At 44.6% G+C, this 15,993-nt stretch overlaps 1 protein-coding gene across 3 annotated transcripts in view; it reads right to left on the bottom strand.

The window, feature by feature from the left end:
• Positions 1-15,993, bottom strand: part of LOC135325049 (PDZ domain-containing protein 2-like) — a 210,741-nt gene that overhangs the window by 183,565 nt on the left and 11,183 nt on the right. The gene's annotated exons all lie outside the window — the stretch shown is intronic.

The raw sequence follows: 15,993 nt of genomic DNA, 5'->3' as shown, positions 1-15,993 counted from the left end.
ATATGCTTACAAAATTGTTCTGATTTTCACGAAAGCCTACACGATGCACAACCAGAATCACCTTGCTGATACTCTTTTGCAAACACCACAGTTCAGTCTCAAACTAACAAAACCTGAGCTGGGCAACCTCAGGTCCATTTTGAAGAGGGATTTCTAAAGAGAAGCGTGAGTTTTGCTGATGTTTACTGATCCCAGCACAGAGAGTTTCAGGCAGTTTCACTGCCTGAAAATTCATCCCTGAAAATAAAGCGATTTTCCTATGAGATTAAAAGAAATGCATCTATTCACAGATTCAAGCTCAAAGAGAAACAAAGTCTTCATATTTCTGTCCTATGGTCCACGGCCAACTCGTAGTGAAAAGCCATCCCTCTGTCCCACCAGGCAGCGAGCTGACAGATTGCAGGGAAACCAGGACTTCATCGTAATGGTTATTTCCCTGCTTATTGGATTGGGGTTTCTCGCTTCCCTATGAAAAGCTGCCACGCTACATTTAGTGCGTAGGAGCTGGCACTACTTTAAAGGCGCCGGCAGCGCTCAGTCAGCAGAACGGATTAGTTACTCCGTGCCGGGAGGAGGGTTTGCGTTTTGGGGAGCGACGGGGAAGCAGGAGGACATCTCATGGCCCCGGCACAAAGTTGGCAGTTGGAGGGAGAGTTGGAGTTGGGAGAGAGAGGGGAGAAAAAAAAGAGTCTTTTTTTAAGTTTGACTTTCATCTGAAATAACGTGCTCTACTTAACTGCACAAAGCCGTTACGCGCCGATACGGCTGAACAGTCCTAGGAGACTTTTCCGCATCTGATCTTGCATGGGAACAGTCTCGCCACTGGAGCAGAAGCTCGTGTCTTGTCAGGCCACGCAAAATCTCAGGTCCATGCACCCAGTCAAAGCTGTGGGACATGCAACCAGTGTCGACCCGTGCGGCCAGCGTCCCCCCGAGGTCGCACGAGGCAGAGGCTCGGTGAGGACCTGAGTCCACCAACAGCACGATTTTAGCAGAGCAGCAGCGTAGCTGCAAAGCTCTGGCTGTCATCCCTTCTTCTCATGGAAAATGTTCTGCCATTCGGGGTTTCATTCAATCTCTTACCGATAGGAGCATGACTGCAGTAGGACCCACCTCCATAGGGTCTGTACAATACCTAATTTGCCATTCACTCTGAAAATGGTTTCAGGGCCAAGTGTTTCCTGTAAATTATTCCTTTCTCTGCAAAACCAGCTTAATGGAATTAAATGAAGGACTGAGTTGGCCCATGGACTATGTGAAGTGCAGAATTAGATTTTATCTGATTCCATTACAGAAAGTTCAAAATGGAAAAAAAATTTCATTTGTAGCCCAATAAAATTTATTATAAAAAAATACAATGCAAAAATATGGGGTTTTTTTCCCTATAGAAATCATTTTAAAATATATGGTTTATTCAAAGCATGTACATCATTAAAGAATTATAGATGACAGCTACAGAGAAAGTGGATAAGGAGAAAAGTTTAATTATTTTTAAAATTTCTTTTTTTCATTTTTCCAGACAGACCAGAAAATCATTAAAGCAGACTCACAAAAACTACTGTAGAAGGAAAAAAAAAACCCTCACATGCAACTTAAGACACAAAATGAAGTTAAACATATATTTGATGATCTTCTATTCATTAAAATATAACCTTGGCTAATCCCTCTGATCTTAAGAATTTCCAAAAACCAACTATAATGTAAGATTAAGGTACTATACTTCTTCCTCTATCCTGTCACCTTCTGAGTACTTCAGAATTTTTTCCTCGTGCACAGAAGGAAGAAACTTTCTAAACTTTCTATCATTTTGGACCTATCCCTTGGAAACTCTGCTTCCTTAGCAGTCAGATTTTGCTGTGGGTTTGTCTCCTCTGCCTGTTGAAGGAGTATACTCTGGGCTGCTAACCTCTGCATAGTTAGTCTTTTGGGGAGGAGAGTATACACATCTGTCACATCTGGTTTATTGCCTCTTCACCTCCCCAGGAAAAGAACTGTGCAGCCAGCAAAGGCTTTGCTGGTTCTGTTTTTTAAATGGACATGATGCTCTGTGTCCTACAGGTTGCAAGTTGAAGAGATGTGACTTGCGTTTAGACAGTAAAGATGGTCTGTTGCAAGCATAATACTACTTTAGTAGGGTTTACACACACAGTGCCATCTTGGGGCAACCTAGACTGAAGTTATTCAGGTATTTTGCCACTACAGGAAATAAAGGTTGAATTAATTTCCCCTCACTTCTATTGCCTACATTATATATCTGAACACCCATTTTAGCTGGTAGATGAAAACTGGCTTTTTTAAGGGATAATTCATTAGTCTTTTTCTAGACATCTATTTCTAGGTGACCTGAACTGCCCCAAAGCAGTGCCAATTTTTCTCCACTGAGCATAAAGAGAATCTAGAGCAACAGCTCTGAGATCGTCTGTATTTGATCTGATGAGTGTCAACCTAGACACCTGTACCTCAATTAAATGAATAACACAAAACACACACACCCTGCAAGAAAAACTAGCCTGTACCACCAACAAAATAGCCACTGCACAGAAGTAAAATCCACAGCTAATTTTTGGAGAAATTACGAAAAATTAAACCGCTATATTATTGCTGCGAGTACGGAGCGAGTCCTACTGTTCCCTCCCTGTCCTGAAGGCAGCAGTAAGCCCCTGCTTTCCCGACTGTGCTCTGCTGGAGTCAGTCTAGTCTCCGGTCAAAAACGAAGCAATGCCTTACCTCTGCTCTTCAGGCTTATCACCGTGCTGCAAGCACAAGCTCTCAATCCGGAGTCCAACAAACAAACAAAAACAACTGGCAAGCCTGCAAATGCGGCAACCCGTGAGAAACGCTGCCGTGGTGTGGAAGTGTGTCCAGGATCTGTGCCTAATCCAAACGAGTACAGAGGAGTTCAGCAGACAGAGCTCCAAAAGTGACTGCCCAACCCCAGTGTCACACGGTTACTAGAGAGCAGAAGACAAATACTCATTTGTTACTTACAGAGAGGAAGAACTGCCTTTTAGTCGATTTTCTACCCTTCTCCCAATACTTCAATATCAACAGCAAAAAATACCAACCTGTTCTATAAATATGCATAAAGTATTAATACCACGTGTGTGGAGAAGGGCTTTTGCACTTGCCTTCATTGCAGAGCTTAAATCCTGGAGAGATCTCAAGAGAAAAATGAAACTGGTGGTTTGCTGCAGTTCCTGTACGCGCACATCATAAACCACCAGACGCTCTGGCACAGCGTGGCCCGATTAGCCATCTCTGCTCCGGAGAGCCAAGACCAAAATAACCAGGGTGGGAAAACTTGCAGAGCCATCACCCACACACTTTTACTCAACCAAATGTAATTTGTACTAATTTTCAGAAGCCACCCATTTTCTTCAGTAAATACTAAAGCTAGACGAGGAAACCAGCAATGGGATTTAGAAGAAAGTGTTCTAGTGCTAGGAGTAATCCCCCCTGAAGACATACAAGGAGAAAGAGGACAGATAACAGAGGCTACAAAAATAAAATTGTATCATATCCGCACCAGAGATTCTGAGGCAACTTCTGCTTTTACACAGTGATGCTGCCTCATACAGGGCAGAACTTGCAAAATCTTTCTGTATGGACAGCCTGAATAGCAAAGCACATGTATGGGAAAGGCCACCAAGTTACAGCAAGCCAGCCTCTGCCTGCCAGCCAACAGGCCAGTAATCCATAAACCCATCCTCCCATGCCCTTACCTATGGGGTTGAGTGGCTGGATCCGAAAAAGCATTTAGGAGAAGGAGGGATGGGCCATAACTGTCATTTTCCTGCATCAGGGCCAGAGACAATCCCACCCGACAGCCGGCCAACAGCCGAGGCGGCGTGCATTACCAGGGGCGCTTCTGGAAAGGAGTCCCCATCGGGGTGACTTCCTCCCCCTGTGGCTGAATTTACTGACCGTGCAAAAGCCATAAACACGGCCATGAAACGCAAACTGCCGTCTCCCGTGCTGAAGGGACAGAGGCTTTTGTTCACACATGCCTTTGCTGCTGCAGCCCCGGAGGAGCTTTGTGCAGACTCAGAAGCCTGCGACGCCCCAGAGCATGTCTACACAGGAAGAGTTATCCAGATTAAAGCAAACTCAGAGTTTAAAACCAAATTGCTGGTTTTGGTTAAATGGAAGTGGGAGGAGATAAAAACAGTTTGTAATAAAAGTCCCCCTCTTCCATCCCAAAGGCCAACAGACAGAGAAATTCATCATGAACGACATCTCATGAAGACAAGTCCTTAGTTTCCCCTACACCACCTGAGATCCTCTGACCAGACAGGACATCTCTAAATACTAACAAAAATAGTGAAAATAAATGGTCTCACACTTTTTCTGGAGATCTCTGCAGTGGAGGCAGGGCCTGTGCCAAGCAGGGAGAGTGGAGACTCGCAGCCATGTGGTAAATCACTCACTGAACCAGATGCTGTCTTTCAAAGGGATGTTTCTGGAGCCAGCGAAGAGAAAGTCAAGCCCCAAACTTGCGTCATCCCATCACTGAGTCATCTCACCCCACTGCTTCTCTCTCCTACCATCACTCCTCGCTCCGACATAATTACTACCACAGAGCTGCAATCACCATTTTGTAGTCAGAGGTGCAGCACATGGTCTGGAGCAAGCCCGGCATGCTCACCCACCCACCGAAAGAGTCACGCTCACCACCACGAAAGCAGCTTAATTTGCAGCTGAGACCCAAGGACAAAACGGGGGGGGGGGGGGGGGGGGGGGGGAGGGCTTCCCCAGCACTTCTGAAGGAATTCAGACAGGGGATCTTGTCTGGGATTTAGGATGCCCTAAATAGAGGGAAAAGGGGCCACAACAGAGGCAGAGTGAGAGACATGATCTGTAATTTCCTTGGCACTGGGCTAGTGCCTATGACCAACTTCTGTCAGGTAGCATTAAGGCATGAAGCGTGAGTTTGTGTGTTAGTAACACCGCTGCAGACTGTTTGCTCTAGCGAGCCTCTAAACAAAACCTCAGCTTTTATTAAATACACCCCGGGCTGGTGTTAAGAGAGAAAAATGTTCAGCCAAATACACAGGCGCTACCCAAGAAGCACGGCACCCACCCTGCATACCGGGCCTCCCTCCTCCCTCGGGGTCGGGAGCCCCGCTATCATTTCCTAAGTAAGTCCCACTCCGCTTAATAGCCCAGACATATCCCTCTAAGCCAAAACACCAGCCACCGGGGACCTCTGCCATGCGCAGCAGATTCAAAGAACCTAAACTGGGTCACCCAAAATGAGAGAGAAAATCTGATTTTTGCATTAAAAAACAGGGCAAGCTTGCTTGCGGCAAAAGGCAGGGAAAAGTGCTCGCAGGCTCCACTGCGTAGGGGCTCAGTGCAGCCACAAAAAGGCACAAATCCCCTCTGACACTGCAGAAAGGGAACTGCGTTTTCCCAGTCTGCAATAGGATGGAGGTAACAAAAACACATTTGGGGGACAGGAGAAGATAAGCGTGTCCCTGCATCCTCCATACAGCAGTTTTCCTATGGCCACCCATAGCCCCAGTGAATATATTCTGACCAAAACCAAGTGAGACAATTTTAATCCATCAGGATTTAAAACCCTTAATGAGCCTCATAAGTCTTATGGCCATGTCTTCCACCCTCCTACCTAGTGCCAGAGCAAACTCAGCTGATCTGGGAGGAAGAGCCACACAAAGAACTGCCTGAGTTTGTGCTCCCAACTCATGCAGGATCTTTTGCAAGCAATTAAAACAACAAATGTTAAACAGGATGAACAGGAGACCATGAAGAGGAAGCTTTATTTTTTTCCCTTTGTAACTCTGACAGAGACTTTTGACCTTAAAATAGTCAGGCCAAAAACACTTCTGCATTTATAGGTGAAGTGCTGCAAATGGGTCTGGGGGTTGCCAAGTTCAACAGGCGAGGTGGGTCTTTAAGAAATATACAACTCATAAAACCATAATTAGAGTTATGTTTGAAAAGTAAAAGAGTTTTTCAACCCGTGAAACTCAGAGCAGTGAAAAGGATGAGTAATTACATATCATTTGCAACAGATATCACAGGGCCCAGGAGAGCCAACACACAGCAGGGAGCTCTGGTGGGGACCCAGACTTTGCTGGTTTCTGGAGCAGGCAACAGTGGTTAATAGCGATCTTGTTATCTCAGGATGGCACTGAGAAACCAAGAACCACGCAAACCCTTTCTCCTCTTGGACTTTCTGAATCCTATCACAAATAAGACCTTGCTCAGGCAAGACACCTTCCAAAGCCAAACCACTGGAAATGGAGTAGCTTTTTCTGCGCAGATCCCAGGATAAGCCAACTCAGATGCCTTCATCGGACCCAGAGATGCACCAGTGTGGTCTGTGGGCCCACGCAAAGCCATTACACCCTGACCCTGACCTCCAGCATCAGGGTGGGCTATATATTTGCTTAAAGACTTCCAACGAAAATATCAGCTTAAGAAATCACAGCAACAAGGGATGGGCGGGGAGAACATTCCCCACAAGAAAGCAGCTGAGCTCTGTAATTACATGTATCACATCTAGATATTGTTTAAGAGTTCTGCCTACATAAGGAATAAGAGATTTGATCTAATAAGCAAATAAAAATCAGAAATGCCTCCTACCAGCCATGAAAAAGGCTATCAATAATTCATTTTAACAAAAAAGAACATTAAATAAAAATGCCGTGTTGGTTTGACATTTTGATATGTTGTTTCAGAATTCTTCTCTAATGTAATATATAACAAACAGCAGAGTTCATTTATAAATGCCAGACACACTTGTACATTCTTGAATATAGCAGTTTCCATTAATATTCACTTAGGCTTTCTTAATTAATTCACTTTGACTGCCTTCACATCTCTTCTACTGCCTTTATTCAAGCGTTCTAGGTCAAGTCGAATACTCAAAAATGTTACATAGGTTTTCCAAAAATAGAGTTTCAAATCTGTAACCATATTGGCATCTAATTCTTCATGTTACACACCATATAGCCTTATGTCCAGCCCAACTTGTTTGACTATCAAATGCTTGCTGTGAATTGAGTATGAGAAACTTACAGTCAAGAACTGGAACAAGGTGTTTGTGTCCTAAATCAGCTCTCTATGCAAGTTCATTCTGGTACTCGGTGCTTTAATTTCACTTACAATTTCCTTATGGGCATTTGGCGGAGTGGATAAACTATATTATACTCCAGAAAGCACAGGCTTGCGATCCACAGATTTTGATGGAAATGATGCAAGAAGTATTTGTTGCAGAGGTTGTGCAGAACTGTTGGCAAATTTAACGTGTATTTCTCCAGCTCAGTCTGTATTCCTTTCAGTGTGCAGGACACATCAGGGAGTTTGCTTTTTCTAAATTTAGGAAGGGCAGGACAAATTTTGTCAGAGGTAGAATCCTCCTGAGAATGGTTAACTACCTTAATGGTTACCAGTTCCAGGGGAGAGTGGGTAAGTAAATGCTCCTGTCGTTACATCACTCTGATTAAGGAATCTCTTTAAAGTACATTTTTATGCAATATTCAGGGGATCATTAAAACAGCTTTTTCCTGGAGAAAAGTCATTGATGACAACCTTCTTTAGAGGCTAACATTGCAGATACTGTCTTTGGAAGAAAAGTAGCTGTCTCTCAGGTCCTGGACCTGGCTGGATATTACAGCTTCTTAGTGACAGACATGTTGATCTGTGGGTTTTTGATATATTGTAGTTTGTAAATTACTATTTTTATACTATTACTACTCATACTATTACTCTTTTATTACTATTTTTAATACTATTTTTGACTGTTGTGTCTAGAAAAGAACCATTCCAGATGCAGTTTGTTGGAGAGGAGAACAGTTACTGAATGTGATGACAGTCCAGATGCTACAGCTGTTATCTAATCCAGATGACAAAGTTACATCATCTTTGTTATATTCAGTCGGTTGTGAAAAGAAAGTCAAAAAGATTTTTTTTTTTAACCAACTGTTTGCTGATCTTAATGCTGACAGTTGCCTCTACTGGAATTCTCCATCAGTGCCGAAAACCCGAACAAAACCGTGTATGCTTTGGTTCATTTCTTTTACTGATACGCACAGCTCGAGATAGGAGAAAAACGCTCAAGGGACAGACCTCAAGTACCTCTCGAAGCCAGTAGGATTTCAGCCCTTTTAGCAGTTAGCAATAAATTCATTAAATCACTTGGATGCTTTTGAAAACTTCAGCCAGTGATGGCATAGTCAAAAACAACAACAAACCAGCCCTGGCACTGCCACTCGCCTAGAGTTACGCTCCAGCTGCAAAGCTCTGAAACCCGCTCACCGAAGCCGCCCCGGAGCCGGAGGTGAAGAAATGGCCACAGCCGGCTGCCAGGTGCCAGCCTGACGTGGACCGGGGTCCCGTGGGACAGCTCGCACCTCCAGCAGCCCAAGCACAGAGTTCATTTCTGCGTGGGCAAAATAAAGCCCAACCGCTTGCCCACCGGGTACGAGCCCTCCGCGGTCACGGGCTGCTCCCGGACTCAGGTCCTGCTGCTCCGTGGGGCTCCCTGGAGAGCTCCCAGGGCATCTGCTGGGACAACCCCAGCAGAGAGAGGCGTGAGGGCACCGCGCTAAATTTACGATGGCTTAAAGCACGAGACTTCATTTTACCTCAGCCTATGCATTCCCAGATCTTCAGTTATATCACTAAAATTAGGAGGGGAAAAAATACTTTCCTGCTACACAGTATGAACACAAACATGTAATTCTTTGAAAAGCTGTACAAAGGTTAAGGCTTTAATCCTTTTACTCCAGATGACAAGCAAAACCCCAGCAACGGGCTCACAGAGCTCCGCTGACTCCGCTAGATCGCTGGCGGGGGCTCTGCAGCTCACCGCTACGGCGTTTCAAGAGCCTCTAACTAAAAAGTTACTGCAAAAGAAATAAAGGCATGTCCCCCCTCTCCCCCAGCTCTTCAAAGGTTTTCCCAGCAATGTGGCAGTCTGGCCTCAAATTCTCAGGTCCATAGTACCAAGGTTACTAGGTTTCCAGGTCTGTCCCCCTGAACCAACAGCCGTTGTGCTCTTAGTGACAGCAGAGCCCTTGAGACGCAGCGCTCCCACTTACCTGTCACCGAGTTTGTGTATATAACACAGGAGCTAAAGTCTCCCAGCAAACGTTCGCAGGAGATGCTCTGCAGGCTGGAAACAACTTAACTCTCTGCTCACCTGCACTTGTCCCTGTCCTAACTGTTGCTCTCACTTCCAGAAGACACCCTGACATGCAAAGAGAAAATGCAGATTTTCTGAAATAAAACTGAGAGTGTGTGAGGCAGGTGAGTAATCAAGTAGTAGCACAAAGCAGCGTCAGAAGATAAACTGCAGAGCATGGTCTTAGGGGCCCAGGAGGTAAGGAAAGCGTGCAGCTCGCTGTAGTGCACGCCAGTGTCTGCACCGCTCCCAGCATGCGGCATCATGATAAGCAGACATCTGCAGCAGCCCTAAGGGTTAAATGGATTTAGGACCTGATCCGGGCTTATCAGAATAATGGGCATTTCTGCTATCTGTTTCAGTAGGAACTGGGTCATGCTCCAACCACACACCTTAAATGAACCGCAGGAACAGTGTCACTAATTTCAGCAGCATTATTCATGTGATTCCAACTAAATATGTAGGTTAAGCACCGTGCTGAATCAAGCCTAAATGAAAAGTCTAAGCCATCTCTACAAGCAACACATTTAAAATACCATTATCCTTTCTGCTATAATATATCCGATCACAAATCTGCAAGCTACCACTTCATCTGCATTTGCTTCCCTTCAAAAACAGCCAGGGTGCTGAGGTGCAAGAGGCAGTAATTAAAATCCACACTCCTCTCCAACTGCTCCTTGCCTTTCCAGGATCTGCCTTACGAAGTATTTTTGTGCAGCTCCTGTCAATTTTGGGACAGGTAGCTGAGCACAGTATAAACGGCCACTGCTTCAGCAGCACATAGATAAGACAGCAGAAGCACTACCAGCACTGCTGTAACCCAGCCCTCAGTAAGGCTCTGTGGCAGTCTTTTTGGAACCAAAAAGTCTCCTCTCTCCTAGTTTCAGATGCTCTCCAGGATGCTGCAACAGCTCCCTAAGCCTCACCCTGTTTTGCTACAAGACGGATTGGCCCCGATCTCTCACTCTGAGCAGAGGTCAGGCCTGAGTCACGCTGGCAGGGCAGCGCAGCATTTGCAAGTCGTACTGCTGCTAGATGTCCTCTGGTTATCAGAGCAGTCACTCCGGTGTACATCGAGCGCGCTGGATTCATATAAATAATTCCTACTGAGGTACAGGGCACTCACCACAGACCTGCTCACCGTGCCCCACAGCAGCCGGTCACGCAGAGAGGAAAATGCAAAAAGCAGTGGAAAGATGTGGACACAAATTATGTGACCCAAGCTATATACTTCAGCACACAAAGGTAGAGAAAGAAGAATGCAAAGGTGAACACTCTGCAGTGCAAAGCAATACAGTGCAGCTGGTGGATACTCTGGATTCAGGGTAACCAAATGCAAAGGGGTGCAAAGGTGGCAGGGCTCACTACTGCTCTGCACATGCTTTGAGCTGCCTCTGGTCTCAGCAAATTCTGCTAAAGCCTGTATCAATTTGAGATGATGTGGGCAGCAAAGGGAAAAAACAGACCAGGGAAAGAAAAGCCAAACACACAACACACTCAGCCTCATTTGTAACTTGGCCCTGACTAACTTGGCCCTGACTTCCTTTGCCACCAGGATGGTAGGTGTCTGATCTCACTTTGTAAAATAGCAAAGGTTGCTGCAAAATTAAAGCTCAGTTCTAGATCCATCAAAAAAAAATTTCCAGGGTCTGTTTAGATCATTTTGGAACCAGTCACCTCTCTCCCAACTCTGCACAGACGTCCCATCTCCCCAGGTTTTTTGTCCCATCTCCACAGAGCTGAGTTGCATTTGACACGCAACAGAGTAAGATTTGTTATAAAATCAAAGCAAAAGGGGAAAACAACTGTAGCAGCCTGGAAAGGGTGCAAACAGCTCGAGAGGCCAATGCGTTTAGGCATCCTACGTGAACACTGCTGGTGCCGTGCACTATCGGAGCGCCAAGCTCCCCGCTTGCCTGAGTGCTGACAGCCTTTCTAGCCTTGGCAGTTCACAAGGTGACGGTCCCTGAAGATACTTCTTTCCACTTACAGTTTGTTTTTCCTTAGCCACACAAATCTGGGCTCTGTTCTAGCAGCCAGTAGCTCAAGAATATGACAATTAAAGATTAATGATATAAATGCATTGAAAGTTGAAAATCCAGATTTCTGAATGTCCTGCCAGACATACTCATTTTTAAACCTTACCCTTGTGGTTTAAGACACCAGGCCAAGAGTGTCACTTTTCCCCAGCGGACTAGAAATGCTTTCTTCCTTTCAGCTGCCAGATAGTTTTGCGGGCTTATATATTTTCCTTTATTTAATTATTCACTGTAATACATGAAACATTAAGCAGCTTCTTTCCATGAAAATGTGAGTGCTGCTTCCCAGTGACAACATACTAAGTAACCTTAATAGCAAGAATAAGGAAATGAGCTTCCTAGAAGAGAGGGGAAAAGGGCAGGGGAAAATGAGATGAAAGCTCTGAGAAGCTAGAATTTACTAACACAAAAAGTTGAGACTTCATTTTGAATAAAACAAACCAGCTGACCTAGGAAAAAAAGGCAAAAAGAATCAGACTTTTAAAACTTAAAAGGAAAGTGTTTTCTGATATGACTTTTGGGCTAGAGCTTTCTTCTCCCTCGGCGATGGCACAGACCAAAGTCCGTGACTAGGAGTCCACAGTTGCAATGGTAAGACGCCCAACACTGAGCAGTGTTTTCTCCGTGGTACTAACACCCTGTCAGTGATAAGAAACGCCTGTTCTCCATGCCAACAGAAAGTTAAAGACTGAAGTCATTAAAGAAAGATATTCCAAGCCACAATTCTTCCTGTGAAAGCAGCACCGCACACACAGCTTCCAATTTATGCTCTTCTCACTTAATGTCTTTCGCAGCAGCAGTGGCCGGACAGTCTCATCAGGCTGCAAAACAGCCCGCTCTCACCAGCACCGCACACCACCACACGGCCTTAACCCATCATCAAACCAAGGTAGGACAAACCTGATGACCTTCCCACTGCCACCGCTTTTGATGAAAGCCTTCACCCTGCCCTTGAAACCGAGGTAGGATTATGGATGAGAGGATTTGCCTGATTCTTGTTTTTATTTGTTGGATCACAGGGGTAAAATTATCTCTGTTTGATTATTTAAAGCTATTGGCCGCAGAGATAATCTGTGTATTAGCAGCTGTAGGCTGGGTGGTTAGCATTTTTGGATTTGTAGCTGGATGTAAGGAAGTGATTTTGTGTAGTCCTTTAAAGGGGAAAACAGAGTGCACAGTACAAAATCCCGTCGCAGCCTGAGGCTGAGGTTGCTTTCTTGTCCCTTTGCAACGAGAAACCCTTTCATTTACTGGTGAGGTGGAGGGTGAGTTCCCAGCCCTGGCTCCTGCCGTCCCCCCACCTCACACGGGAGGAGAAGACAGAGAAAACAGACGATGAAGCATTAACTCCTGCAATCGCAATGTGTTTGCTCAGGCCTTCCCAAAACGTGACCGATTACAAGAAGCATCACTCAAAACAGCAGACTCCAGGAGCTCAACTTTAGAGCCACAAACATGGTATCATTAAACTAAACCCCATTAGCCTTGGGGGAAAAACGCGCAAAACCCCTACCTGGGCAACGCCATCTCTGGGAAATTTGGAACAGTGACCTAATCACCGGGTATAAATATTTAGACTACAAACACTACAGGAAACAACCCTATCTATACTTACAATCTGCTATTTCACTGAACAGTTAGAAACAGTTTGGCTATTTGCATTTACATGACAGCCATAGCAAGCCACTCCTTCCCCAGCCAGCACAACTTTGGTCTGCACATTTTGCTCTGGGTACTTGCAGTTTTTCTGCTCCTGCCTCCCTGTTATCTGCAGCTGCTCAGCTTGCTTTCCTGCAAAGAGGGCAGGGAAGCAGGGAGGGGTCAGTGCAATGCCGGGCAGGCTGGAAGGTTTATAAAGAACAGACATCAACACCAAAGAGCAGGAAACTGATAAAACATAGCAAGCGAGGCAAAACATCCCTGGGACAGGAGTGACAAGAAGCAGAGATGCATACTTCTCTTATTAAAAATCTGCATCTGAAAGCAGAGGGGAACATCTTCACACACACCAGACCCACACATTACTATGTCTCCCCTTCTGCATGGCATAAGAAGGAACAAAGACACACAGCTTTAATGCTACAGTTTAGAATATAATCTATGGACTTCTTTTTTTTACAGTTTTGCCATCACCATACGTGCAAATGCTTTAACGTGGTACGTGACTGCACACACACCAGCAACATCCACACGACCGTAACTGCATGAAAGATCTTTAAGCACAATTGGTAATATCTGGAACATGTTAAAAATTAGAATATATAGTTCCCTCAGCAACTGTACTACTTTTCTCATAGACTTTACTAATTAACATACGTTAAGGAGGTACCAACAATTGCAGACCCAAGGTCATGTTTAGCTTCCTTTTTAAACAAGACACAGAATAAAATCTTCAGCATTGACAATGCTGCAGTCTCAACTGTCATATAACAAGAACTTCAAAGAGTTTCTTTGCTATAAGCCCCTTTTTCTTTTTAATCACAGAAATTAATGGAATATGGCACCTTTGTGGACTGGTCTTCTGATCTACTTTGCTTCCTTCCTTTTCCCTAATTCTGCCAGGGCAAATCCTTCCTGGGTCTGGCAGCTACAAATCCGAGCTGTTTCTCACCCTGGCTGCCTCTGCCCTCCGTTTCCACCTGTCTCACTAAAACGAGCAGTCTCTTGGCTGCCCTCCTTGATGTGCATTTCTCGGTGTGATAATCCACATTATAAAATATACAGTGATAAATTCATTAAAGTTTTGTTCCCAAAGGCAAGCATTAAAAACCATCCTAAGGAACTCCCTACATTCCTGCTGCCATCTTCCCCACTCTTTGAAAGCCACCTCTACTGTGAAAACAGTTTTTATATCTTTTAGCAAATCATTTAAGACAGCCTTCACTGCTTATTACCTTAAAGAAGTTACAGGCTACATGGTCTGTATTGTCTCATGATGAGAAAAGAGACAGACAAGGCAAATGTTTTATTTATGCTTGAAAATTAGATGCAGAAAGATTTATAAATGGACTAATTTTAGTTAGTGTCCTCATTTCATTTAAAAAAAACTAAAAAGCATGCCTTAAAATTAATGTACTGCTGCCATGTGTATTAACAAATATGTCAAGTCTTTGCTTGTTTTAAAGCCCCTTTGTTGGTTAGAGTTTTTTTTATTATATATCAAAAGCAATCCTTGGCTAGCTATTTTCCGAAACTGTGCTGGAATAAAGCATGGGACAAAGGGTTTTTTTTTCCTCTTTAACAACGCTGCCCCATAAGCGTTATCCTAAGGGATAAATGTTCGGCCCATGGCCTTTGTGCCTTATCTTGCAGCACCATGGAAGCCAGCTCCTCCCTCCAAAGTCCTTCCAGAGAACTTCTCTGCTGTTTGTTAAGTCAAAACCAGGTATCAGCCGCAGAACATAAGCATTTAGATAATGGCTTTAACATTTGTCTCTCCTTGAACGGTTTCTCCAGTGGCTGCAGAAATTAGATTCCTCACAGATAAAGAACAGGTGCTGTACCTAGGAAGATTTTTAAAAGACCACATCTGATGTCTTGACATTTGTGTTATATTTCATTAGGGCATGAAGCAGAAGTGGAATCACTAAAACCCAGCAAGTCCAGAAATACTGACTTCATCTTTCTGGAGCTCAGTAATCCAAACGCTGAGTATCTGAGTTTCTTCTGCAGATGCCAACATCACAGACAGAAGAATTATTAGCCATCTACCTTCATCCTAATTTTCTAACACCTGACCAGTGATAAATATAGTGAAGTATATGCCTCAGAGCAGCTCCAGAATAAGCAGAATAACCCCACTGTGGGGCTGTATCATTCCCAGGGAGACTTTACTTACAGTACAAACTATGCAAGCGAAACTCACATCCTTTGCTACCTCCAGGATCCCAAGACTCAACCCTACCCCTTACACACAAGTTTGCTTGCAGTCTCTCCATATTTTTGACATTTTATGACCATCTCTGAAGACATCCTTTCTCCCAGACATAAATTCCCATGAATAGGCTCCCTTGTTTGAGCTGTTTGGTCTTGCATAAGCTTGCTAAGGTTTGACCTTCCCTTTCCAGCCAGACAACCAGCACTCAGCATCGTAGTTCTCTTCATCTCACACCTCAATTACTGCAACCTCTTTTTTTCCTCTTAATGAAGGTCTGACTTGCTTTCGCTCCAGACAGCACCACAGCAACCAAAATAGGAAAAAATAATCACATTGCTCTTCTCCTGGTTTTCCCTTCTTCAACTCTTTGTTTCACAGGTCCTTAACTGTTTTGACTTTGACATATATTTATAAGTACTTTGACTTTGCTCTGAATATATGCAGGGCTCAGCCTCTCAGTCACAGCAGCCCTCATCTCATTTCCTAAAAAAGCACCTTTGCACTCTTTTCTGTGCCAGGATAAGGCTGGAGAAGAGCTCCCTCCACACACTCCTGCTGCTCTGATACCTGTGGGACCACGACCAACACTTACTGGCTATGCCCACATCAGCAAGTAGAAGAGACCCATGGAGAAGCTGACTCCCGTACGTACACATTTTGGGGTGTGTGCTTGTTTTCACAGTGGCCTATCTCTAGGCTGGACCCAGGGACTGAGTGGCCATCTGTGACCGGGCTGTGGTAGGTGTCTCCTGGAGCAGATCTTCCTACTAGGCAGGATCCCAGTTCATGCACTTTGAGAGCACTCCATGATGTAAACCAAAGCCTGGCCAGGAGATTTGTTTCAGAAGCCCATTCCTGATCCACACTAAAACACTAAATTAGATGCACCCATCTATACAGTAGGCTTGAGTTTCTGGGGTCCTTAG

Source organism: Dromaius novaehollandiae, chromosome Z (genome assembly GCF_036370855.1).
Source record: "Dromaius novaehollandiae isolate bDroNov1 chromosome Z, bDroNov1.hap1, whole genome shotgun sequence".
NCBI lineage: Eukaryota > Metazoa > Chordata > Aves > Casuariiformes > Dromaiidae > Dromaius > Dromaius novaehollandiae.
The sequence above is the reverse complement of the archived record's forward strand: the minus strand, read 5'-3'. Positions and strand labels throughout refer to the sequence as shown.